The 25,382-nt window shown below is 37.4% G+C and overlaps 1 long non-coding RNA gene across 1 annotated transcript in view; it reads left to right on the top strand.

Annotated features, from left to right (window-relative positions):
* LOC134515105 (uncharacterized) overlaps positions 1 to 24,724 on the top strand; it is a 60,195-nt gene extending 35,471 nt beyond the window's left edge. The window contains exons 2-3 of the long non-coding RNA XR_010070880.1: positions 21,661 to 21,782; positions 24,593 to 24,724. This is a non-coding gene — a long non-coding RNA (uncharacterized LOC134515105). The remainder of the gene's footprint in view (positions 1 to 21,660; positions 21,783 to 24,592) is intronic.
* Positions 24,725 to 25,382: the final 658 nt, after the last annotated feature.

Here is a 25,382-nt window from a genome sequence, read left to right as displayed (position 1 = left end):
GAGGGCCAGCCAGAGTTCTGTCTTGCTTTGTTCTGTACGATATGATTTAGTTGGGTCTAGTTGATAGTTTTATTTTCCAAATCCTTGGGCTCATAAAGGCTGGGAAGACCACAGAGACAGATTGCTCAGGCACTGAAGAGAGAGAATGTCTTGTGCTATTTAGCAGCAACCTCTCTGCCTGATTTTGTGAGAGAGCGAGACAACAAGAAAGAATGAGCATATGCAAGAAATGCTAGTCATGGTGCTTAACATAGAGTTGGCAGGCAGTTGAGCTACTTCTACGTTAGCAGGTGGATAAATAGGAATGGGACTGCAGAGTAAAACAGCTGGTGCTGAGGACCTGACGTCCCCATTATGCCTGTGTTGGAGTGGTTTTTCTTCAGCCTGGCTCTAGTCTAGTCCCATGGGCTGCTGCCTGCCCCTCTGCAGCTGGAGTGTGGGAAGTGAGCTCCTGCGGCGTATCCTCCAGAATCCCTCCAGTGCACGGTCAGTCAGACCACTCCATGGCGCGAACCAGAGCACAGTAACAGGGGATGCTCTGAGACTCGCCTTGGAAGGATTTTTCTGACCTGTGCTGAAACACTAATGAAACACTTCTCTCTCGCTTTCTGTGTATAGGACACAATATGTGAACCTGAATGCTGCAGAAAAAGCTTTTGGGAAAGGAATGTTTAAAATGGATTATTCTTTGTCTCTTAAACCTAGCTATGAAAGTAAAAGAGTAAAAGCGAATCTCCATGCTGAGATATTGCCCTTTCCTTTTTACAAATTCCCCTCCACATAACCGTCACAGAGATATTTATTTATTTATTGTAAAATACTTTAGTGGTGGCTACATATATATTCTGAAACCTTGAGATTAAAATTTTTTTTTAGATATTGTGGACTATCTCCTGAATCAATTCAACTTTTCGTATGATACAGTGACAATTTAGTTTAACAGATTAATTAATCACATAAAGTTTAAATGGGATGAGCATTTCCTTTTGCAATTGGAGTATCCCAAGAACAAAAATGTTCAGCTGTTCACTGAGAAGAGGCAGAGTTTGAGAAATTAAAAGATGGATCAGGCAAGAATAAAAATACCTTATTTTCACTGCTGCCTCACCTATAGCAATGAAATAGGTATCTTGGGAGACTGACAAATCTTCCCCTCCTGCTCCTCTACCCCACCAAAGTCTCTTGATGTATGCCAATGCTTGAGCATTTTCCAGAGGGTTTCCAATTTTCTTCACTGTTCTTTCATGCTTTAAGCAAGGTAAAGGATGTAGGAGCTTTAAGAAATTACAAATGCTGTAGCTGAAAGTTGTAACCACTCTGAAGGGTCTCATACTCCTCATTGTTTGTGGGTGTTTTTGCTCTCCCTGTGAATATTATGTGCTTTTTTACATAATGGCACGGTTTCACAGTAAGAGTCATAAAGGATATCCCTACCCTGTCATTGTCTGCTCAGAACACTTTCCTGGGAGTTTGGAGCTGTGAATTAAGGAAGGGGATAAGCTGATCAATAAGGAAAATCATGAGTGAAGTTTTAGATGCAAAACTTTTCCCTCAATTATCAGTAGTATTTTTATGTGAACTAGAAAGCATCTGTTAGAAGTAAAATTCAGTGAAAAGCAGTAAGGCAGACTAAACATTTACTTCATAGAGCTGTTTTTATCTGGAGGATGGGTGTGCATCCATTACATGTGGCTGCAAAGGCTAAACTGTCCTTTTTAAAGTCCTCCATCTGCAGTGTGTCAAAAATAGTAATGTCCTGTACATGCTTAAATTTTTGGCAGCAAAGTAACACCTTAATTTCTTTTACAGTAAATATGTAGATATATTACATAGTGACATGTAGAGCAGATGTTTCTAAAAATGCAAAGAAATTCCAGTCTGTTCTTGTTGATGTAGTAGCTTTAGTCTTTCAAAACAGAACTAGTTAGGCAATGCAGTCATGGTGGAAGTATGAATATTTGAAGAGTCTGTGTACAAAGTCAACACCTTCTATCAATGGGTATGGCCATGACATCTACAAATAAAAGGAGAGCATATTTCAGATTCCCCTATAGAAACAATAAAGCGTTCCTTTCAAAAGTTTTCAAAGTGAGGAACCATTCTTGTATTCAGAGTCCCAGCATAACAGGCTTGACTCATCGACAGATGACACATCAAGCAGAGGGAATTTGAAAAAGCACTGCTTAACCTCACTAAAAAAAAATCATACTTTTGAGAACAGGAAAGAAGGAAAATTGCTTTCTGATCCTTGACTCCACTATGTTCAAAAAGGGTAATGAATGTTCTGATAAAACATACTTCATTGGACAAATAAATCTGGTTCAAACTGACAGTGTTATGTAAAGGGATGTCCAAGTCTGTTTAAAAATCAGTTTGAAGCAGAGCAAAAACATACAAACCAAAAGCCCAGCAGGAAACAAGAAATTAAATTTGCCTGTGCATTAATTTTTTTTTGTTGTGTCTCTTGTAAAAACTTATAGTCTTTATTTTAAAAATATTCTACATGACAAGATATCTGACACAACTGGGCAACTCCTGTTGTAGCAATTTATTATAAATACAAAAAGAAGTGTTTTAATTACAAGAAATGGAGTATAATTGTTTGGTTTTGGTTTTTTTCCTACAATGTTTTCTATCCGTTGATAAGTTTAGATAGATGTTTGGAAACTTTTGGTGGCATCAGAGGCTGCTGAATGCTGTCTCTGTACTAAATACTGCATGAATTAATAGTGTGCTCCAGGTTAGTTGCCATCAACCTGGGAAAATGGCTTGGAAGTAGATTGCTACAGATATTTTTTATTTCGCTCTCCCCACCAGGTTATTCTAGTTCGTGTTTGAAGGGTTTCATATGAGTTGTAGGAATGGCAGTGGGCTCTTGGCTTTGGAATCAGTTCCTTCAGGAAAAGAAATTTATCACTAAGTCACAGTAGTGTTCTGAGACCTCAGCCAAGATTGAATTAGTGCTTACCTCAGATACTTGATTTTGATCCCTTTCCTTATTTTCTACATTTTTATACTGTTGGGTTAGTCTCTGTTAAGTCAATGAGGTTACTAGGAACAGTTTATTTCATAGTTCAAGTAATAAAATTCTGTGCGGCCCCAAGTAATTGAGACTTTTTAATCAGAGTTAATGACAGGGTTTTTTCTAGAACGTGTTGCAATCGCCTGGTTTTGTCCAATGTTTTAGCTAACATTGATTTGTTACTTCTCTCAGATGTGTTTTCTTCATTTCTCTTTCTGTCCTGCAGGGACCATACTTGTTGTCTTTAGTCTGCTGAAACTAATTTCTTGTGATGCAAATAACATTCGTGGCCATGGTAGAAATGTTTTAAAAATAAAGCATCTGGGATGAGAGATTTTCTTTAAACCTCATGGTTCAGTCTTAAGTTTGTTATGCTACATTCAAAAAGTGTCAAATCTGAGATAAACAGAGTGTATCCGCTAGAGCTGTCCTTGTTTCTCAGGAAGGGATTCCTGGGTGATGCACTCAAGCGTGAATTAAAATTCCAGATGGAATTCTGGTTTTTAGATTAATGGACACATTTTATAAAATCTGTGTTACTCCACGGTTCAAAACAGCAAAGGAGGTATTAAATTTTTTTGCCAAGATAATCTGTATTGTACATGTAATGTAGTAATATAGGTTAATAAAACCTGCATCCAGGATTAGGTAGTTCCTAAGAAAAGGTCCTTTCTAAATTTTCTAGTCGTGTCCCTGTTACATCCTAAGTAATATTAAGTGGCTTATGGAGACGTCTGTTTTTACCTCACTTTTTCCATACCTTTTGCCTGTTCTGCACGGGTATTTAGCTGTTAACTGATACCAACAACAACTTATTTACTTCTCTGCTCTCTCTTCCTGCTGGCAGCTCAATAATGGAGCACTGAGTGGTGTCCCCTCCAGCACTCCACTGCTCATCGCCTCCCAGCCCACTTTCATCTGTTACAGGATGAAATATTAGAACATTTGTGATGTGTTGTGAATTCATTTCATAAAGTGAAATGTAAACAGTGTTAATCTATAGCTACAATAGAAGACAGACAGCTTAAATGTTTTCATTTAAGGTATTTGTAAGAAAATCAATAGCTAGTTAAAAAAGAATGAATTACATAGGATTTTAAGCCCCATCTCCTGCTTCTGATATAAACATGCTGTAACAATTAGCCTATTGTCCTGATTTTGCTGCCTTGAATATTAGCAGAGAATTATGAAGGATGGTATAGACTTGTGGTGAAAATTTTCAGGTCAGTTCAGGGAAGACAATTGTGCTTTTTTTTTACGTACAATTCTGATGACATCTGTGATACTTTTGACTGGACCACACCAGTGCAGTATGTAAAGAATTGTTCAAAAAACCCAAACAAACAGGCTATAAAAAAAAGAACAAACACCACCCCCCCACCCAGGGCCCAAACACTACACCCAGCCCTTCACAGGTGGGCAACTCCAAGAATGAACATTCCTTTGCTCTGTCATACTAAATAGAGCAACCCGGTGTCTTGCATCTCGTTTACAGCTTTAGACTAGTTAGAAGGTAAGGGATGTAGCAGATCATTATTACTGGCTTGATTCAGTTGCTTAAAAATAGCCATCTCTTGCCATTTGGGATGCAATGGAGTATCTGAGGCAGCTGCCTGAGGCTTGCAGATGGGATCTGTGGAAACCTGTAACCTTCTGGATTAGCAGCTAGAGACCAGCATGAATATCATAGACCTTGTCAAAAAGCACGAGATACCTGTTAAATACATTGAACTTTGTTTTCAAGGTTTTAATGCACCCTAAATGCCTTTGGAGATCAAAGGGACAGTAAGCTTCAGGATTACTTTGAGTACTTTATATAAACCCCCAAAATTGTGTCAGTTTGCACAGTTTGCATATCAAGTTTTTCCTAAGGTTACCCACATTTTTAAAGCAAACATAAGTTATTGCAATTGGATAATGTATCTGTTATTAATGATTTGTATGACACAGCTAGCTCTTTCTTTTTTTAAGAGTGATGTATGAACGGACTCAATGGACGAAAAGAACAATATATTTTGCAAAACATTTCATTCTGGTATAATTTTTCACTCTCCCTCTCCCCCTGCAAAGGACTATTATATGAAGTGGTGAAAGATACCAATATTGGTGAAAAATTTAGGTTTTGAAAAGCACATCCACTTGAGTAGATTTTTATATCAAAATACAACATAAAGCGTGAGTGTAGGAACTTATGCATAGGAATATCTAGGAAACCATACTGGGAAGCAAGCCTGTTGTAGCTAAGAAATATCTCCATAGCCTATAAGCTTCTTGTAAAGAAAAATGTTTATGTCTTCCAGTTGGAAAAAAAAACAGGTTTTACTAACCAGGTATTGCCTGCATTAAGAATCGCATGAGTTTCAACTCTTAATTTTTCAGCAAATGATCTAAATGCAGTATGCAAGACCATCCATTTGGGAGATCTCCTCGACTTACTGAAGTCTGACAGCATGAAAAAAGGCTTGGAAGTGTTTGCATTTTCTTCACACTTGCTGAGCAAACTGACAAAACATTAAGCATCACAAGTGTTAACACTATTTGTTTACGGTGAAATACTAGGTTTTGCTGCAAGAGTAGAAAATAGAAGTAGTGAAATATCACATGGTGCAGCTAAAGAAACTCTTGGGAGACTTACAAAAAAGCTAGCAAGACAAGAATCAGCGGAGGAAAGATTTGTCAGCCAGCTGCTTACTTCTAAATTTGTGATGTACATTTAATATCTCGCTTTCCATTTTGTAAAAGTGGGGACTTGCGCATGTTTGCTAAAATGTGTTTTAGTGTTGTTATCTGAAACACTATTGTATAAAAGTAAAACAGTTTAATCTAAAAATCAAGACCATTGCTTCCAGCTGTCTGGGTGATATTTCTAATACTACCTGGATCCATGTGGATGGAAGCAAAATAGAAAAACAAGAATGTCTGCTTTCTGTAGGAGAAGTAAGGAAGAATATCCTTACTTATATTATCAGTACTTACATTATTATTACTTATATTGTTGTTACTTACTTATGTCCTTAGCACTTTGCATAAGTAAAGATGGTTTGGCAGAAATGAATTTTTTTTATATATGCCAAGCCTACTTTCCCTAATAAGTTACCCACCATCCATAAAACCTAACTTTCTTAACATCTTTTTCATATATTTATTTCTCAGCAATTCTCAACCATTTGTTGTCTCCTCCTTGTGAAGCACAGAAGGATGTAAACTGGTACAAATCTAGTCGAGAGTTACTTAATATCTATGGTCAAGCAGGGAATTTGTCTGTAGAAGGAGCGTTCTCTTGGAATCCTTCCCCTCAAAACCTAAAGCCTGTCAGTCCTTGGCACTACATATACACACAACAAAAGATAACCTTGTTTGGGAGTGATGAGATTTTCACTGGAAAGTTAAAATTACACAGATGTACAGTTGAAAATTATGCCTTGTTTAATTGTGTGCCTGGAGATCGATTTTTTGGGTACTGACATTTGAAAATGTTAGCCTTTGCCTAGAAATTATTCCATGATAAATCTGTTCAACTAACAAAGTATTCTGTCCAAATATCTGTCATAGTTAACAGAACCAATATTGATGCAGAGCCTTATATTCAAATTATTTCTTGTGTTTTGTGAATTTCTTTGTGGTTTGATTTTCTTTGCCTGCAATCAAGGTGGGTAGGAGAACTGTACCAGGGCTTTATTCGTAGGGCTTCTGTCCAAATGAATGAGCCAGGGTTCTAAGAGTTCCAAACAATTGTGCAGATGCAGGAAATTTCTTGGATAAGACAGAGACTTTGTAAATATGTTAGTGGAATTTATACCTTTTTCTTCTCGATAAATTTAGTACTAATAAAAAGTTTGAGCTATTTTGGTACTGAAAAGATATTGAAGATACAAAAAATGTTCTGAAGTTGTATTTAAGTTTTTCAAATGGAAATCCTAAACTTCTGAGATATTTTGATTTATATTTAAGTATTTCTAATTTTTCTTCTCTTCCCATTTTTTTTCCCGTTTCTTTCAGTGAGGGTTGTAAGGCAAGAAAAGCATATATGAGAGGTGGGAATGGAAATAGTGAACAGAGAACAAAGGGTTGTTTAATTTTTCAATTATTTTTATTAAGTGAATTGCTAATGAAAATACTTCTAAGAATCTCCAACTTAAAAAAACACACCATATTTTCTGTACTTTCACTTGAAGTATTCACTTCACTTTCACTGAAGTATTCACTTCAGTACAACTATCGTGTCAGTGCTGGAAAACGATATCCTCCTCATGCTTTTATGTAGTCCAGCATGAGGGAAGCCATATATGCTCTGGGAGGGCAAGAGAAAACAGATATAAATTGAAACATGAAAGGTTCCAACTTTGATTCAAGGAAAATCTTTTTCACCTTAGGGCGTGGGAATAGTGGAGCAGGCTGTCCGGAGGAATTGTGTATTCTTCATCTTTAGAGATTTTTCAAGGCCTGACTGGTTCAAGCATGGAGCAACTGTGTCTAATCATATGTCTGACCCTGCTTGAAGCAGAAGGTTGGTCTAGATGAACCGCCAATGTCCCTTCCAAACAGGGTTATTCCACATCTTTAAGATCCTGTCTTCAAGCTTATGTTGTCTGAATGTCCACAATCCTTTTAAGATTCTTCTTCTAAATCTTGAATTATCTGATCTAGTTAAAGATGTCCCTGCTTACTGAGGGGGGTTGGTCTAGATGACCTTTACATCTCCCTTCCAACCCAACACATTCTATGATTCTGTGATTCTAAGAAGTATGCCACTTACAGTGTTTGGTTTGACAATGTGATGCACGAGAATTGGGAACTAAATGGAAATGGCTGATATCTAAGAAAACAGAATTTTATACAGGTTGTAGAACACGGGCTGTAGTGCATTTTAGTAATGAACTGAATACCTGAACCTGTGTTCTGGGAGCATGGTGATCTGTGTCCATAGTACTGTTGCCACTTGCCTAAATCATTCAGGGACAGTAAATATTTAGAAAGGAAAACTTTAGCTAAGAGATTGTCATCTGTGGTTCCATCTACTGTTAATGAAAGGAGGGAGAGAGTCCTACTTTCTGGGAGAGACTGGTACCTGTATAGTACTGAAGTTAGATGCGTTAAGCTGAAACTAGTCTTTATGATTATTTCTCAAGTCTCTATCTCTGAATTTCTTTATACTTGGACATCAGTAAGGCACTTGCCTCTTTTATCTCATTCTGTGTTTTCTTTATAGACCAAGCTATATGTGAAATGGCACTAAATGCAGGTAAAGATACAATTACATAGATAAAAACAGTTTACAGTTAACTGACAAGTATAGATTGACCCTTTATGAATATTTAATGGAGATAAAATGTGCTAGATTAATACAACTCAGGCCTCAGAGTTGCAAAAATGATTTTGTAACTCTCCATGGAAAAAGTATTGATTGATTTTTGTCCATCTATTACACTGACTTCTGATAAAATACAGAGATGTGTTCCAGAAATCCAAGAAGATAAAAAAACTTCCAGAAGCAAAATATATTAAGATGGTATGTCACTGAAAACAATTCTGTTTTCAGAGATAAAGTAATAATTTTGGCTGTCGCAACTATGAAATGTCTCTATGGCTGTGTATGCACAAGAGTTAAGGTCAGGAAAGAAAGTTACGTCTATACTTTTCTGATAAATCCTTATATTTGTAGTGTTCTGTAAATAAAACTCCCGCAGAAGATACATTCATGACAGTAGTTGATTTTATGCCTACATTTTTAATCTATTTCTTCTGTGAACTTTGCAGAGTTGTTGCAGTTGTTTCCTTTTAAATGAGAAGGGGATCCCTTATTTAATTTCCTCCTGTCTACAGATCAATAATTTGATATTCTTTTTGACATTGGGTAGGATAGATTTTTTTTATGCCTCCTACACTCTTAATTTTAAGTCACTTTCATTGTAATGAAAGAAAATTTAAAAGCATAAACTAGTGCATTTCAAACATAAACGTATGAAAAATATTATTAATGGTTAACCACCTGTTCTGTTCATGTATAGAAACACTCATAATAAAGGTGAAATTGAAGTAATTAAATTTTTTTCATATTGCAAAGTTCAGTTCTGTATCCCAAAACCAAAGTAAGCCACCTACACTTGTACATATTTGTATCGCACTACAGAACTTTAAAAATAGAGGAAATTGAATTATCTAGGTATTTGTTATGGAAATGCAGATTTGATTCTTATCTTTTGGGGCTCTATATCTTCTGGGAAATATTCTTTACGTTTGGTGATAGATGGGAGAATTGTTGTCTGTATTAAGAGAAACAAAATTGAGTGAAGTTATCAAAATTCTCCAAAGCTAAAGTAAGGTCTAGAAATAATGCAGAAAGGCCTCCTTCCATTTTAAGTCCATAGCAATTTCCCAAGCTTTGATGTGGAGTAAAATATTTACCTGGGAAGGTGAGGGAAGGGTTGGGGGTCAAATATTCTGTTCAAATATATTGAACTGTTTATTTAGGTTTTGAATATTTTATCAATTCTGAAAGAAACTTTCTCTTTTCTTTTTTTCCCTCCTTCCAGTGAACACTACTTACCATTGATTTTCAATCAATATTGTTACATCTATCTTTTAAATCACATTATGTTTTTGAGTTAGTAATATAGATGTTTTACTCAGTTTTTCTCTAATTTCAGTTATTTCATCCCAGTAATTCCACTGTAAGGGCATAGACCAGATTTTACAGATGGGAGAAAATTTTCCCCTATCCATCTCCCAGTATTACCAAAAAAAATACCCTGAAGAAATTGTGTTCACATCAGAGTTGTAGAACAACACGTCTTATTTTTCCTCTTATTCCGTCAATACTTCACAGTACTGATTGCTCTTTGCATTGAGAATGTTTCTCATCTCGGTGTATGAAAAAGGCAGTTGTTCTTTTCACTGTCTGAATCATGAGCTTTTACAAACAAAGGATCACTGGTGTTGGCTAAGCAGGGATGTACGCTCTACGATGAGCAATTTTGGTGAATTGGGTAAACTGAAAGAATTCTACATGAAGTGCATTGACCCGACCGCAGCTTTAGTCTTTTGCTGTAATGGATTTCATTATGGCCAGAAGACTCATACATGTTGATCAGACAGTAAACTGAATGGAACTGAAGACGAAATGTTGGGAAAGTACAGACAAAACAATTCATTGTTTTATGCATAGAGCATTGTAAAGGTTTCTTAGCCTTCTATCATATATTAAAATACTCTTTTTTGGATGTCTCTAGAAACATTTAGTTTTGGTAGGTTTGGATGTGCTTCCCATGATTTGCTTACTTCCCTATCATGTTAATGTTTTCAAAATAAGCTTAGATGAAATTGTAGAGAATAAATTGCTTGAATTCATCCTGTGTGGATAGCGGTATGGTGTACCTTATGTAAGTAATTTTTGGCATTATGATCTCATATTTGACATTTCCAGAGGTAGAAGTAATCTCCATCCTGACCTTGGACACAGAGGATCACAAAAGAAATAGAACTCGGATCCCGTAACTCAGGGAACTGATGCCTGGGGATCTTCACCATTCTGTTCTTTCGTGATGGGAAATGAAAACGTAGCTAGAAGGAAGCAGACATAAAGGAACTGTCTATTCATTCTTCCCACTTTCACCTCCTAAATAAGTGGAGATGATGAAACCCTGTGACCTATTGTCAGTCTGAAACTGGAGAAGTTAATTCTTTTCCTGAATCACATCACAGCTTGCCTTTTGTTTATTTAAATCTGAGCTGTGATGCCATATCTGTGAAATAATGAAATATTTTCATTGGACACCAGCTTGTCACCTAAACAAAGGTAATCTGCATGAGGTGGCCAAAGGAACTGCGAAGCCAAGGCCAGAACTGGAGCACAGTATTATGAAAGATCTGGGCCATCAGATCCTTCTTACTGTAGATGCTTACATGATCTGGCTCCATTAATTTAATGAAAGCCCATCGTAAAATAAATATTTTTGCTCCCACTGAGGATCTTTTCCAGACCCTCACTGCTTTGATGCATAGGAGGCTTCTTTTAGACTTATTTATGGACAGCTCATGCCTACTTGACACATTGACCTTTCACGTAGCCATTTTCCTGAGTGCTTTCTGTTCTCTAGTGTGTTTCTAGGGAAAAAATTTATATCCTTACTTTGCTTTGCCGTCTTCCCATAGCATTCATTCTGTTGAGCAAACTAAGCCAAGATCATCTTGGTCTCATTTTTCTCTTAATTATTCTATCACTTCTTCTGTTTCCTTCCTCTGGTAAAGTTGTTCTTATTAATGATGAATAAATGCATGGAGTATACCAGGTAAGACTTCATCTTTTGAGAATCTCATGCTCAAAATTAAGCCAGTGCTGATATGATATGGAATTGATTTCCTTCTTATTTTCAGACAGACTAGACCAAACATCAATGGATATTTAGCAAATAAAAGGTCTGCTTTTACAAACAGTGGCGTTTAAGTTGGTGTACATAATGATAGCCTTTGCTGTCAGTCAAAATTATTTCCACTCCCTAAAACAATGCATATTTTTAAGTCTTTGCTTGGGGAGGAAAGTCTCAATCCTGGTACTTGGCCATCTTCAGCAAGTTGTGTATATAAACAGATATTAATACTTCCTAGTCCAAAATTACGGACCTAATTCTCCCTCCAAACCAAGTTCAAAACCACGCATAAAATGTTTCCAATTCTGAACTAGTTCAAGAGGACAGTCAGTCCACTTATCTCGTACCAGTCCACGGCTGATACGAGAATTTGAATGGTGTGTAAGTTGTAATTTGAACAGAGAGTTGTATTTTTCCTTTAATTATTTGATGGACATAACAGTATAGCTTTAAAATATCTTCATAGGTCATGTCCGTATTATTTTTCTTGCCTCACAGATACTGTCTGTTGGTTAGTGTCCATCTCAAGAAGGATTTTGTAAAGGAAGAGAGAATCTTTTACTAGTAAGATGGATGATGGATTTTCTCAATATAATATATAATATCTGTATATATATAAAATTTCGTAATCAGAATCCAATGTAATTGTTAAAGCAGAGTGGCCTGAAAGAGGATGGTGAGACTGATACATAAAAAATTTAGAAGGAGTTAACTCAAGACATAAAAGAGGGCAAAATTTGTTGGCTTGACAGCGGTCGATTCAACATGTTTAAAAAGGTGTTGGTTCCTGGCTCTAATTGCTACTCTTCCTCCTTTCTAGATATCAATGCCATAAGAACTCCAAAAGTAGACTGTACAGTGGAATGGTAAAAAGGAGGTGTTGGACTTAGAGAGAGTAGCTTTATCTAATGTAGATAAAGTTAAAAAAAAGTGTGAAGGGAGCAATGCCAGTCTCACACCAGGCTTTAAGCTAGTCTTTTATCTTTCCTGAGGCAAATCTGATGCGGAACAGTTTGGAAAGTAATGTCGCTGTTGAGATTGCTGGAAATGATTTAACAGTCAAATAATTCATGTAATTGAAAACTCCAGTGCTGTCTCGTTCCCTAATACGCCATTTGGACATGGCGGTACGCAGAATCTCGTACAAGACGTCATTGGAATACAATGATATTTTCTCTGTGAATGTTACCTTTTCTGTCTAGACATGCCGATTATGTTTCCCTTTCCCTGAGGTATTTTTGACTGCTCAAGTTGTAATGCAAACAACTGGTAATACTTACATACCTCCGTGAACCAAGGGCAGTAGTTGCATTATAGCTGATGCTCATCAAAAATAGAAAAAAGTCTGACTGAAGTTCAAGCACCTACGTCATCTACTGAGATTTACTAGCTAAGGGAGAGTATTTTTATCTGGAATGAAATTTATCTGGAATGCTTTATTTATCATTTCCTTGAAGAATATTGCTGACTTAGAGGACTTTGTTAAACCTTTGATGTTTTTAGGATCAACAGTTCTTTCAACAGCTTCCTTAAAACTAGTCAAATACAGCTCAGTTTAGTAACTCACTTGCTACAAATATAGTTTTAAGTTGTATGCCAAAGAAGTAATATTTTCATATCTATTTAGTTACAATGTATTCTAGTAAAGGGAAAGACTAGCACCCCAGCTTGTATAGGTTAGCCAGCCTCTGCTGGTTCAACCTTCTTTTACGATGCCGTTGGAAGATATGATCTGTCAGCTGCAGAAAATCACGAAGAACAGACTGGAGCAGAGATACAGTGAATACAGCTTCTCAGAGGAGCATAAGGACAACAGTTTTCACTTGTGAGCAGTTCTGTTTAACAAATGTCAAGAGAATGGATTATTTACGCGAGTAAATTTTGAAGGATTAGGCAGAAAGTTAATTGCTGGTATAACGTCAAAGTCAACGGTTATTCTTTTCATAACATTTTGTTTTGTTTGTGTAGGTCTGTATGCAGTATGTATTATTCACATATTCACGGGCAAACTATCTAGTATTTCTTGCAATGTAAGTTTAATACATGAATATTTTTCTTCTAATTAATTTGCAATACTCAGCTGCTTTTAGAAGATGTTGCCGTCGATACTTGAAAGGAGGATCTGGGGACCATGTTATTTTCCATCATGAAATTATATTTTGGTGGCTTAACATACCATCCTGTTCACCTTCAAACTTTTTATAACAGTGCCTTCTATGCTGTCCCATCCTAAAAGTCAAAACTTTGATTGTAATATGAATTCTATCTGTTAGACATCACTTAGACATCACCTGTGTAATGGGCTGAAGTCACATATGAAAACTGGAAAAGCTGCACTGTATTTCCTGCCTGTGGGGTCTGTTCCTGCTTTCTGCTTTCCCTGGTTGGTATTACGACATGTTCGTTGTACCTTTTTAGAACTATATTGTAATGAAGAAAGGCTGAGGGATTTGGGTCTCTTCAGTCTGGAAAAAAGATGGCTGAGGGGGGACCTTATCAACACTTATAAATACTTAAAGGGTGGGTGTCAGGAGGATGGGGCCAGGCTCTTTTCAGTGGTGCCCGGGGACAGGACAAGAGGTAATGGGCACAAACTTGAGCATAGGAAGTTCCACCTCAACATGAGGAGGAACTTCTTTCCTTTGAGGGTGGCAGAGCCCTGGCACAGGCTGCCCAGGGAGGTGGTGGAGTCTCCGTCTCGGGAGACATTGAAAACCCACCTGGATGCGTTCCTGTGCCACTTGCTCTAGGTGACCCTGCTCTGGCAGGGGGTTGGACTAGATGACCTCTAGAGGTCCCTTCCAACCCTATGGTTCTGTGATTCTATGAAAGGTGCATCGGCACCTTTATTCCATCATAATGGGAAGTAAATTTACGTGGTCAACTAACTACCTTTGTTACGAAAGAAGGGTTCATGGTTCAGGTGTAGCAGTGACTGAAACATGTCAGCTGGCTGGCAAAAGAGATTTTGTAACCGTTGGTCAGAAAGGCAAAGAGAGGGAAGATACTCTGAGGATATGTCCTTCTGAGCCTGGAGCTGAACGTTTTGCTGTTACAGCTTTCTCCAGGCAGGCACCCTGCTGCACAAAGTGGGCACCACACTCAGTGGGAAAGAGTTGGGTCCTGCCCTCCTGAAACCTGTGTCCTGAGGCAGTCTTATTAGCACTGTTTTCAACTGTTATTTGATCTCTTGTTAGGGGATAGTTAACAAATTATAAGATTAATTTTTCATGTCTAAAATACTGGGCAGCTCGTCAGTGAAAAAGACATATTAGCCCAAAGGAGCAGGGTCTGACACTTTGGTTCTTTAAACAAAGAGAAGCAAAAGCTCTATGACACAAAAGTGTGAGCTTCCTTTTTTGGGGAACAGAAGAACAAAATAACGTAGACCTTGCTTATTTCATTTATTTGAATGTCCAGAAGTCCACATCTGGAATGTTAATATTATGTTTGGAAATGGTTATTCCTGTGTATATGTGATATTACATTGTTTTGAAGACATTAACTTTGCAAAAATTAACTTTGTGAAAATGTAGATGCTTTGCAAGATGTGTACTGGGTAAATGATTAGTTTGTCTTCTGGTAAATTGAAGGTTCATCAAAAGGTTTAGGAAAGACTTCTGTGTCGGTGATGTTCAGGGGCAGCAGTCTGCTCCCTGTCCTGTCTGTTACCCATAAAACAGGATTTGGCTGTTGCACATTGCGGCAAGACAAGGAGAACAGCGTATTGGGCTGGATCCCACCACCTGAAGAAAGTAATTTTATTACTGCTGAAGCTGTACCCATCTTCAAGTGAGGGGTATTTTTTTTTTTGGACATAGCCTAAGATAATTCAGGATACTTGACTTTTATAGCCTGCTGAGTCCTAGAAATTAAGCAAACACCAGGGTCTTCCTTACTCTGGGTGTCTGTGTGATGTTTTCTTCGTCAACTTAGAACAAAAAAGCTCAGCTTCCTCCTTCCTTTTATCATTTGTTTTGTCTTTTCTCATTAGAATACATTCATATATAAATGAGCATTTTCCAATTTCGCCTACATTCTTGTATCAAAAGTCAGATGTACTATAAAGGGGGTTATTTTGTTTTCTTCTGTAGCCTATGCCTTCATTAAGTCTAATGTCATAACTTCGTAAAATCTCTCTTAAGACAGTCTTACTAGTGATGCTTTCAAATGTTTGATCTCTTACTAGAGGACTATTAGAAAACTACAAGGTTAATTTTTCATTTCTGAAACGTGTTGTCCTTAGTCACAGCCTTCTATCTGCTACTTCTCTATCAGGAATGATAACTTTTTTTCCAGCAAGACTCCGTAGAAATCCTGCTTTGCTGGAGTTTGTTATTCCTTCTTGAGAAGCCTGTTCCGCTTAGTTCCTTTGCTAAGATAGTCAAAATGGAAATACTGTTCTAGTCTGCTTCAGTCTTCAGTAGAAGCCTTCTTTTGAATATTAGAAAGATCAGAACATTGTCAGAGTACTCAATTTTATGCAACTTTAAAGACAATATTAGTTTTTATGATAGAGTATTTTGACCACAGAACATCAAGATTTCTATTAAATAAGTTGATCCAGTTTCAACTTAATTCAATTGTTTTGATTGTTATGAACAATCAAGAGGGTTTTGGCTTCAGGCTAACTTGTGCTCAGCAAGTAAATTAATTCTAAAATTAATACATTTAAAATTAATTAATTATGAAAACAATGTCATAATTCATTCATCTTTTTATAAAGCAAAGTAATAAATACTATTGTGCCAATAGAATATTCAGAAGAAAAGCAAAAGTCTAAAATATTGGTGGTATGTGTTACTTTTGAGTTTATTTTTCTTTCTTTAGTATGTCAAATTTGTGCTTACTAGTACCCCTTTTTGGGGACCTCAATTTGCATTGTTATACTCGCCTGCTGCTTCTGTGTTGCAGCTATATTGTAAGCAGGCATGTTATTTTTAGGACATTTTGTCCTTAAATCAAATCTGGTGCCTGTTCCCTTGATGACCCCTTTTTGAGATCTTTTTTCAGCAGCAGCAGCCATTCTGCAGTCTGTAGTACTTGTCGTGATAATTAGCGAAGAAATGTGAGCAGTATCTCCTCTGAATGTGTAAAAGTGCCTTCCTCAAAGTATATACTGATACTTAAATAAAGTCTGACTAGATTCTCTAAGTCTTACTAGTTTCTCTGACTGAGATATAAATGTGGTCCATCTATTTACACCTTAAATATATTTTAAGTTGTAAAAGAATACATTTTATTCATGTCTCTCTGGCTATGTTTGTGGGGGGAGGTGTATGTTCTGGGGGTGTGTGTTTCTTATTCCATGTAATTAAAAAATTATAATTCATCATTTTCAACAGCATTCCATGAAATCTTACTGCTGTGAGAATAATACTGTAGTCCTTCAAAACAGTGATGCATATAAAGCAGTTTTATTTCCTCCAGTGGAATTAATTAAGTTCTTAATTATACATGTGTTCGAGGGCTTTGTGAGAATAGGTCACAAATCATACTGGCATCGTAGAATCTTGAATAAAGGTATTTCTTTTGTTTCAGTCTCATTTTCTTGTCTCCTGAAGTTTATTGTGAGAACTGGCAATGATTTCTGATGAGAGAGTTAAGGAAGTAGATGTACACATCATCATGACCACAGTTGCTAAGAACAGATTATAGTGATTATTCAGGATCATACACTAAAGCGGTAATGTGAATAGAAATTCAGATCACATGTTTGACATTTACGAAGTGGTGGAAATCATTAAGAAGTACATCCAGATCACAAAAAACACCACTTACCGTACATGCAGTATAATACCCCGTACTGCACGGGGAACTGACGGTGTCGTCTATAGTTAAGCTTTACTGACACTTGCAGTCGCCGGGCCCTTTTCATTTGCTTTATTTGTAGTTCAGTCCTAAAGCTGGTATTTTTAACTTGAGATGAGTTGCCTGAAGCTGACATTTTTGGGGAGTTTAAGATGAAACATTTCAGCCATACCTGAGAGAAATACTGGCATAAAACCTAATTTTTTTTTCTTAAAATAAAATAAAGTTCTTACGGCCGTTTTATTGGCATCAGCTCCATACTTAGGAACAAAGTTTAAAAATGAGTTAAAGCATCTGAAAACTCTGTTCAGCATCCTTTGACGTGGGTTTTTGAAGACTGTTTTCATGAATGAGTCTGCACGGCACTGAAGTGGTAAAGTAATAAAATTCAGAGGCTGATGAGGACTTCCCTCTGAAACTGCAGTAACGGATCCTGTCTTCATTCAGGTGTAATAGTTCATTTATGCTATTTGGGGTCAGAAATAGATTCCTTTTAATACAGCCGGTGCTGTGACATGCTAGCAAGGTGTGAGCAAGTGTCTTTACTTCAACAACAAAATTCTATAAATCAAAGTATTATAACATTTAGTACTTAAATAATTTTGTAGAATAATTGTCTTGGTGAAGCAGTGAATCTGAGTTAGCCTTTTCTGCCTTTGCATCATGCTAAGTCATATAGTCTATAGATATATTTTTTGTATGTTTAATGATTTTGTACCATTCCTTTGCATAAATACCACACTACTTTCTATAAGAAATTTTCCAGCTTTTAATGCAATTCATCAAATATAATAACTATCATCCTTCAGCTGAGACATATATTGCCTTACCATAGGAAGAATTCTCTGGTTGTATTTCTTGTCATTTTTTTGTAAGTGAAGTATGTCATTGGGGTCCATCCAAGAGAAAAGCTCAACTGTTGCCTCAGAATTAGAAAAGGCACTGTTCAGGAGTTTTTACGTCTTAGAAAGAAACACAACCTGCTCTAGACAACTTAGTAGGTAATTAAGATATCGGAAGAAAATCTGCTGTGAAGTACCTCAACAAATATTTCCCATAACCATATAAAAAGAAATCATGATATAGTTCTTGGCAAAAATAAGGTACAGTGAGGAACCTTACACTGAGAAATAGAAGACTTTTGTTTTCTATAACTTAATTTTTCAGAGTTAATTTTTATGACAATAGCTTCTTACTTTTGCAATGGGAAGTAGACAAAGCTGTTTAATACTTGTCATTTCATCTCTGTCTTATCTTGTTATCCCTGGGAGAAAGAAATTGCAAGAGTTGCAAAGTTCTGATTGGAAATTCGTTACACACTGTGTGAAAGAAGGTATTGCACAAACTAAGGGGAGGACAAAAGAGGAGGAAAGAGGCCATTTTTCTTGATCTCGACCTTGAGTAGTCTTTCGTGCAAGGATGTGGGAGTATGTGGGGTTTTTTCTTTTCTTTTCTTTTTTTTTTTTAAGGCTGGAAAGTGAGAACATTTGTGTGCTGACCTGAACAAATGTGTAGAAAATGCCTTGCGCTGAGAAGTATTACGGATAAGTTTGGTTTGTGAAATGTCAGTGTGGGTGGATGTGAGATGATTGAAAGGAGGTATGTCATGAATTCTTTATAAAGATAAACTTGCCCCAAACTCCATAACATTTGTGAGAGTTGTTCATAGATGGTATGAATAATTATCTTTGGAATTGGTATCTGTGGTATGTCCTATTATTGTAGCTCTGCAAATTCAGAAACGAGTGCTCCATTTCTCTTGGAGAGCCATTTCTTTGGTCAGCATTGGCATGCTGTTGAGCTTTGGACTTCTGTCATTCTTGCAGGTTCTTCTTGGTGTAGCAGAAAGGAAATATTACTATATTTATGGACTGAAATTCTATTTGAAATGTTATTTTAACAGAAAGTGAGCCATAATATCAGTAGTTACATGAAGGAATCTGTGTTTCTAAAACTATTGTCAAGAAAACAAAAGATTCTGTACAAGAAAAACCTCCCACGAAACAGACAGGAGAAATATGGGGTCTGTCCTTTCTGGCACATTGAAAGCACTGCCCAAAGTGACAGAGTTGAATTGCCTTCCATCTTGTGCTATATGCCCTCTGCAAGGTTTCATTGGTGACCCAATGGATGTTGGGTCTGGATATTTCTCTCTGGATTTCTGCATAGCCCTAACGACCAACAGAAAACGAACATTTGGGAACATTCTGGGAGACAAACACAGAGAAATACTCTTTCAGGAATGATGACCCTGGTGGTTCTGTAGTATGAAAATGAGCATGATAGGAAGACACGCTGTGGGGATTAGGGATGGGAGCGTTCTGCAAGGACTGCTGGAGGAGTGTGCAGTGCCAGGGGAGAGTGTCCATGACCAGGGAAGAGGAAGCCAAACCTACTGCAGCCTCATCCAAGCTGCTCTTCAGGATTGGACCCTGAAACAAGTCATTAACTCCATTTTAGTCTGGGATAACTAATTGAAACAAACCAAAACAGAAACAGGGAACAAGCTGAAAATTAAGAAGAGTGAATGCTTTATACTGAATATGTATTAAAATAAGGTGCAGGAAAAACTGAGTTTTGCACCAATATAGTATTCCAGACTGAGTTTAAAATGGTATCTGGGAGCAGTATCTGTGATAGTGAGTTAATTTTCAGTTATCGTGATGTATGGCATATTTTTGTCAGCTCGGCATCACTATGGAAATATGACTTTCAGAAGGAACCAAAAATACTTGCTCTTTTAGTGAGTAACAATTTGAAACATAACTATATATAGGACAAACAGCTCCTTAAAAAAAAAAAAGCAAAACTCATATTACGTGCCCTAGGAGATAGTATATGCCAGAAAGGAGATCAGAGTTAATTTTGAATTCACTACCTTTGGGATCAGTTAAGGATCTGAGTTAAAGCCATGTTTTTAACAGTTATCAGACTTTTATTTGCAAAGCTAGAGTATGCTAATGTAAGGTATAACATCGTATATTAAGAAGGTATGGTGAAGCATGGTAGAAATCAGTGACTTCAGGAGCCATTAGCAGTGATAAATGTTTTGGGGGGTTTTTGTGTAGGCCTCAGGGTTCAGCTTTTTAGCAGTGTTTGGCTGAGCCCTTCAGGTTTCTATAGAAACCTTTTGTATGAGACTTTAAATAGAGGCTCTGCATGTACCCAGAAAGTAAGAATTCTCTAGTGTCTTTGGTTACAAGGTTCTTCTTTCGCCCAAAAGTCAAGTCTGATAATATTGAAAAGATCAGAGATACTCTCGACGGAAAAATGCTCTACAGATAACAAATATATGTATTATTTATATCATTTTGTGATCTTACAATTTATCTTATGCTTTACATAAATAAGCTCTCCAAAGCATATACTGCTCCCAAAAGTTTGTATGCCCCATCTACTAACACAGGAACATAAACTACTTTCTCTTTTCTTTAGAAAACATAACTATTTCTTGTTGTTCTGAATGTTCATGGATAAATGTCTTCTATAAAAAAATCATCATTATTGGTAGAATTATGCTTAGAGACCATGAGGCAAATTCTGCCATCATCTGGGAAGATAAGACTCCCAGGGAAGACAGATACTTATGCCTGCTATATGTCGTCTGTCTCTTTCCAAAAAATTCTGTGTCTGTTCTAAGATGTATTTTGTATAGCAATATGCCCAGAAGGATGTAACTGTGCTGAGCACAAACAACCCACCCCAAATAAGCTCCTTCTAAAAAAAAAAATAAAGACAATACTGAGCCATGGTTCTTTGATCCCAGACAGTTTTCCTTTTTCAAGTCTTTCCACCCAAGTAAGTTCAGTCTTCTCCAGCTCAACAAAATATTTCATGTTAGAAATAGCTAAGTGTCTTCCACAGTTCTTTTCATGTGTGAGATTTTTCTCTTGGGTTGTGTTTTGCTTTGATGGTCCATTTTTTGTGCGGTGGCTGAGAACAGTTTTTTTCTTGATATGCTAGCTTTGCTAAAAAGTAAGTTCAATTCAAGTTGGTTTTTTTTTTTTTCCCCAGACACTGAAATTTTACTTTAAAAAAAAATTAAAAATTTTAAACTTCTGTACTCTGATTACTACTTTTCATTTTCATTTTTTTCAGGAGAAAAAAAAAAAAGGCATCCAAACTTCTGTTGAGTCAGGACAGCCACAGTGAAAAGTGATAATTTGTGGTTCACTAACTCACTACAGTGGCTTTTGAATTAGAATTGCTGTCTTCTAAAAATTTGTTTTGAAAGGACTAGTTATTTATCAATCAATAAACTGTTCATTTTCCTGTTATTTCCTATAGAACTTTAAAATTATAATTTTATTTTTTTTCTCGGGTAAATCCTATGTCTGTTTGAGCGATGGGTAAAATGCACAATTATAATAACCGGACCGGGATTTTAAAGGAATATGATGATATTGGATGTCCTGTAAAGTGAACTTAGGCTCTTCATTCATTTTGGTTTTGTTCTTCCAGGTAATCCAATTTGTTCACAAAGGTGATTTAGATTTTTCTGCTTGGGAAGTCTCTACTGATTAAGATGAGTGTGAAGAGTGGATGTTGTACTTGGAGCTGGAAACTTCATGTACTACTACAAGGTAAGACTTGATGTAAGGAAAACTTTTTTCAGCACCTCAGATGTAGTGTCAGTGAAACTGGCCAAAACAGACATCTTTCTAGATAAGGACATGTCAGATATTTCCTACAACTCGAAGTTATTAGGATAGGATAGGATAGGATAGGATAGGATAGGATAGGATAGGATAGGATAGGATAGGATAGGATAGGATAGGATAGGATAGGATAGGATAGGGGAGGGGAGGGGAGGGGAGGGGAGGGGAGGGGAGGGGAGGGGAGGGGAGTTGCAGTTGGAAGGGACCTTCAACAGTCATCTAGTCCAACTGCAAGTAGTGGTAAATAGGTAAATCTGTAGGGCTTTTTGGATGAAGGAGTTTACTGTGTGATTCCTTGTAAGTGTAGTAATAGTAGGGAAAAATAAATCATTAATATCTGCCTAGTGGAAAAACAGATTCAAAACCAAACCCCCTGATGACAGACAAGTCAGTATGTGTACTACCTGAGCCCTCTGGAGCAAATCTAGAACTACTTGTAAACTCTGATCAGTTAATAATAAGAAGTATATTTACATAACTCATGATGCTTTACAGATGTAAAATCACAATCACCATACAAGTGAGGGGCCTCCTACTGGAACCATTCCATAGTCCATGGAATTATAATTCATGATTCCATAGGCAAGGTCTGCTTAAAATAAAAGCACTAAATAATGGTGAGATAATCCAGTTAATTACTGTGTGTATTAGAGAGAGATTACCATGTGTATTAAATGGGAAAAAAACAAATACTATAATTTTTTTCTTTCATGAGTAAATTGGGGGTTTTTTTGGGTGTTGTTTTCTTCCTTTAAAAAATCCCGAGTCAAAATATTTTATAGTTGTATATTGAAACACCTAATAAAACACTTCTAAAACAATAACATTTTCAAATACTGATTACTTGGTCAATATTGTGCATGACTTTGCGTCCAAGTGGAGGCCAGTGACAAGTGGAGTCCCTCAAGGATCAGTACTGGGACCGGTCTTGTTTAACATCTTCACCAGCGACATGGACAGTGGCATAGAGTGCACCTTCAGCAAGTTTGCCGATGACACCAAGCTGTGTGGGGCGGCTGACACGCTGGAGGGAAGGGATGCCATCCAGAGGGACCTTGACAGGCTGGGGAGGTGGGCCCATGCCAACTTCATGAAGTTCAATAAGACCAAGTGCAAGGTCCTCCATCTGGGTCGGGGCAATCCCAAGCACCGATATAGGCTGGGCAGTGACTGGCTTGAGAGCAGCCCTGAAGAAAAGGACTTGGGGGTGCTGGTGGACGAGAGGCTCAACATGAGCCGTCAGTGTGCACTAGCAGCCCAGAAAGCCAATCGTATCCTGGGCCGCATCAGGAGAAGCGTGGCCAGCAGGTCGAGGGAGGTGATTCTCCCGTTCTACTCCACTCTCGTGAGACCCCACCTGGAGTACTGTGTCCAGTTCTGGAGCCCCTACTACAAGAAAGATATGGACGTGCTGGAACGTGTCCAGAGAAGGGCCACAAGGATGATCAGAGGGCTGGAGCACCTCTCCTGTGAGGACAGACTGAGAGAGTTGGGGTTGTTCAGTCTGGAGAAAAAGCTCCGAGCAGACCTTACAGTGACCTAACCAGTATCTTAAGGGGGCCTACAAGAACGCTGGTGAGGGACTTTTTAGGATGTTGGGTAATGGTAGGACTAGAGGGAATGGATTAAAACTAGAGATGGGATGATTCAGATTGGACGTTAGGAAGAAGTTCTTCACCATGAGGGTGGTGAGACAGTGGAACAGGTTGCCCAGAGAGGTGGTGGAAGCCCCAACTCTGGAAGTTTTTAAGGCCAGGCTGGATGGGGCTCTGAGCAACCTGGCCTAGTGGGAGGTGTCCCTGCCCATGGCAGGGGGTTGGAACTAGATGGTCTTTAAGGTCCCTTCCAACCCTAACAATTCTATGATTCTGTGATTCTCTTCTCAAAGATCCATGAGTACGAATCTCTCAAACCTTGCCTGCTTAGCTCATCCTCATTTAAAGACAAGATTGTATCTTGTTAAAATACAGAGAAACTGTTTCTAGATGAAAGGACCATGACAATGTCAAAGAAAGGTGCAAGGTAATTTGGATGAAGGTTCAACAGTGTGTTGTGAGACAGAATAGAGGAGTAATAACACTACATTGAATTATACTAGTTAATTTGTATGCCGTCTTACATTCAGAATGATTTTCAGCTCTATGATTCACGTGGTTCTATCGCTATATGAGCGTACTTCCTTTTTCAGATGCCTCTCAGTAAGATTCTTGCCTTAACATGGCATGTGCCACATTTCTCATACATTCATTGACAGGACTTTCTCTTGGTCTTTGTGTAAGTTGAGCACTTACACAAAGGTAGAAGAATGTGTGCGTGTACTAGAAAGCCTGAAATGCCACAATCCCAGGAAGATGCATTAACTCCCTCTTCCATGTGGTGTTATTTCTTGGGACCTGAGTACCTAGACAGGGAATGTGTGGCCCAGGTTTTAAAAACAGTGTATCGTGTTTCACAAGAAAGCCCTGGGTAAAAAGTTCTGGTGGTCAAGTCCCATCTGGCATATTTTTGATGAATCCACTGAAATAAGTTCAATGTTCATAAAAAAGCCTTACCAGCAACAGTTACTTTCTAGTTAAGCTCCTCTGGACTTAGTTAATATGGGGGGGTTTTTAGCTTTATGTGTTCTTATTCAACACTAGTAGAAGTTTTGTCTGTGAAAATTTTCAGAATTTCTTTGGAAGTTACATATAGAAAGTGAAAATCTCAATAATTTATTTTTTCTATTTGACCTTCAGGATGCATCTTTGCAGTGCCTGGAAAAAGTGGTGAGCCTTGAAACAGCATTTGCCATCTCTAAAAAAGGTGTGTTTGTCTATGGGAGAGAAGTACAGGCAATTCTGATAAAAAGGTCTAGAGCCCACCTGAATTCTAAGAATTTGTCTGTCATTCACAGTTCCTTATTAGCAAATGTTATATTCACAGTGAACTGTAATTGAGTTATGAAGCAGTTCTTTGCAGAATCCGAGTACATTATATGAGAGCCAGACAATTACCAGCTTTCCAGATGTGTCATGTCAAACATAAGCCTGTCAGCAAGGGCTCCACAAATAAGAAATCTTAGGTCTTGAAGGAAATTTTTCATTACTGTTCTCTCCACCTAAGAGTCAGATTCCAGGATGTTTCCTGCATTTTTTGTGACACAGATCAACTTTTTGCATTCACTAGAGACAGTAGATTGGATATGACTCGAATCATCACATATTCCTACTAAAAATGGCATTGATAGTTCACCTAAGGATAATACAAACCAAAGCTTTTAACTGAGTTGGCTTTGCAGTGTTCAGTGTGAACGTTTTTCCTTTTACTGTAGAGTTTCTTTCAACGTTTTTTTTTCAGACTTTTGTTTTGTGGGTTCTTTTTTTTGTTTGTTTTGTGGGTTTTTTTGTTTTTTTTTTTTTTTTTTTTTTTTTTACTGTTACTGCCTATTTGCTACCTACTGATTTGGCATCTATTGAGGTGATTCAGAATAATATTTTATTTATTGCCGATTGCCTTGTGGTATGTAATACTGAGCAATTCATAGAA

This window comes from Chroicocephalus ridibundus, chromosome 4, assembly GCF_963924245.1.
Source record: "Chroicocephalus ridibundus chromosome 4, bChrRid1.1, whole genome shotgun sequence".
In the NCBI taxonomy this organism is placed as follows: Eukaryota; Metazoa; Chordata; class Aves; order Charadriiformes; family Laridae; genus Chroicocephalus; species Chroicocephalus ridibundus.
Note: the sequence above shows the minus strand (reverse complement) of the source record. Positions and strands in the feature narration are given on the sequence as shown.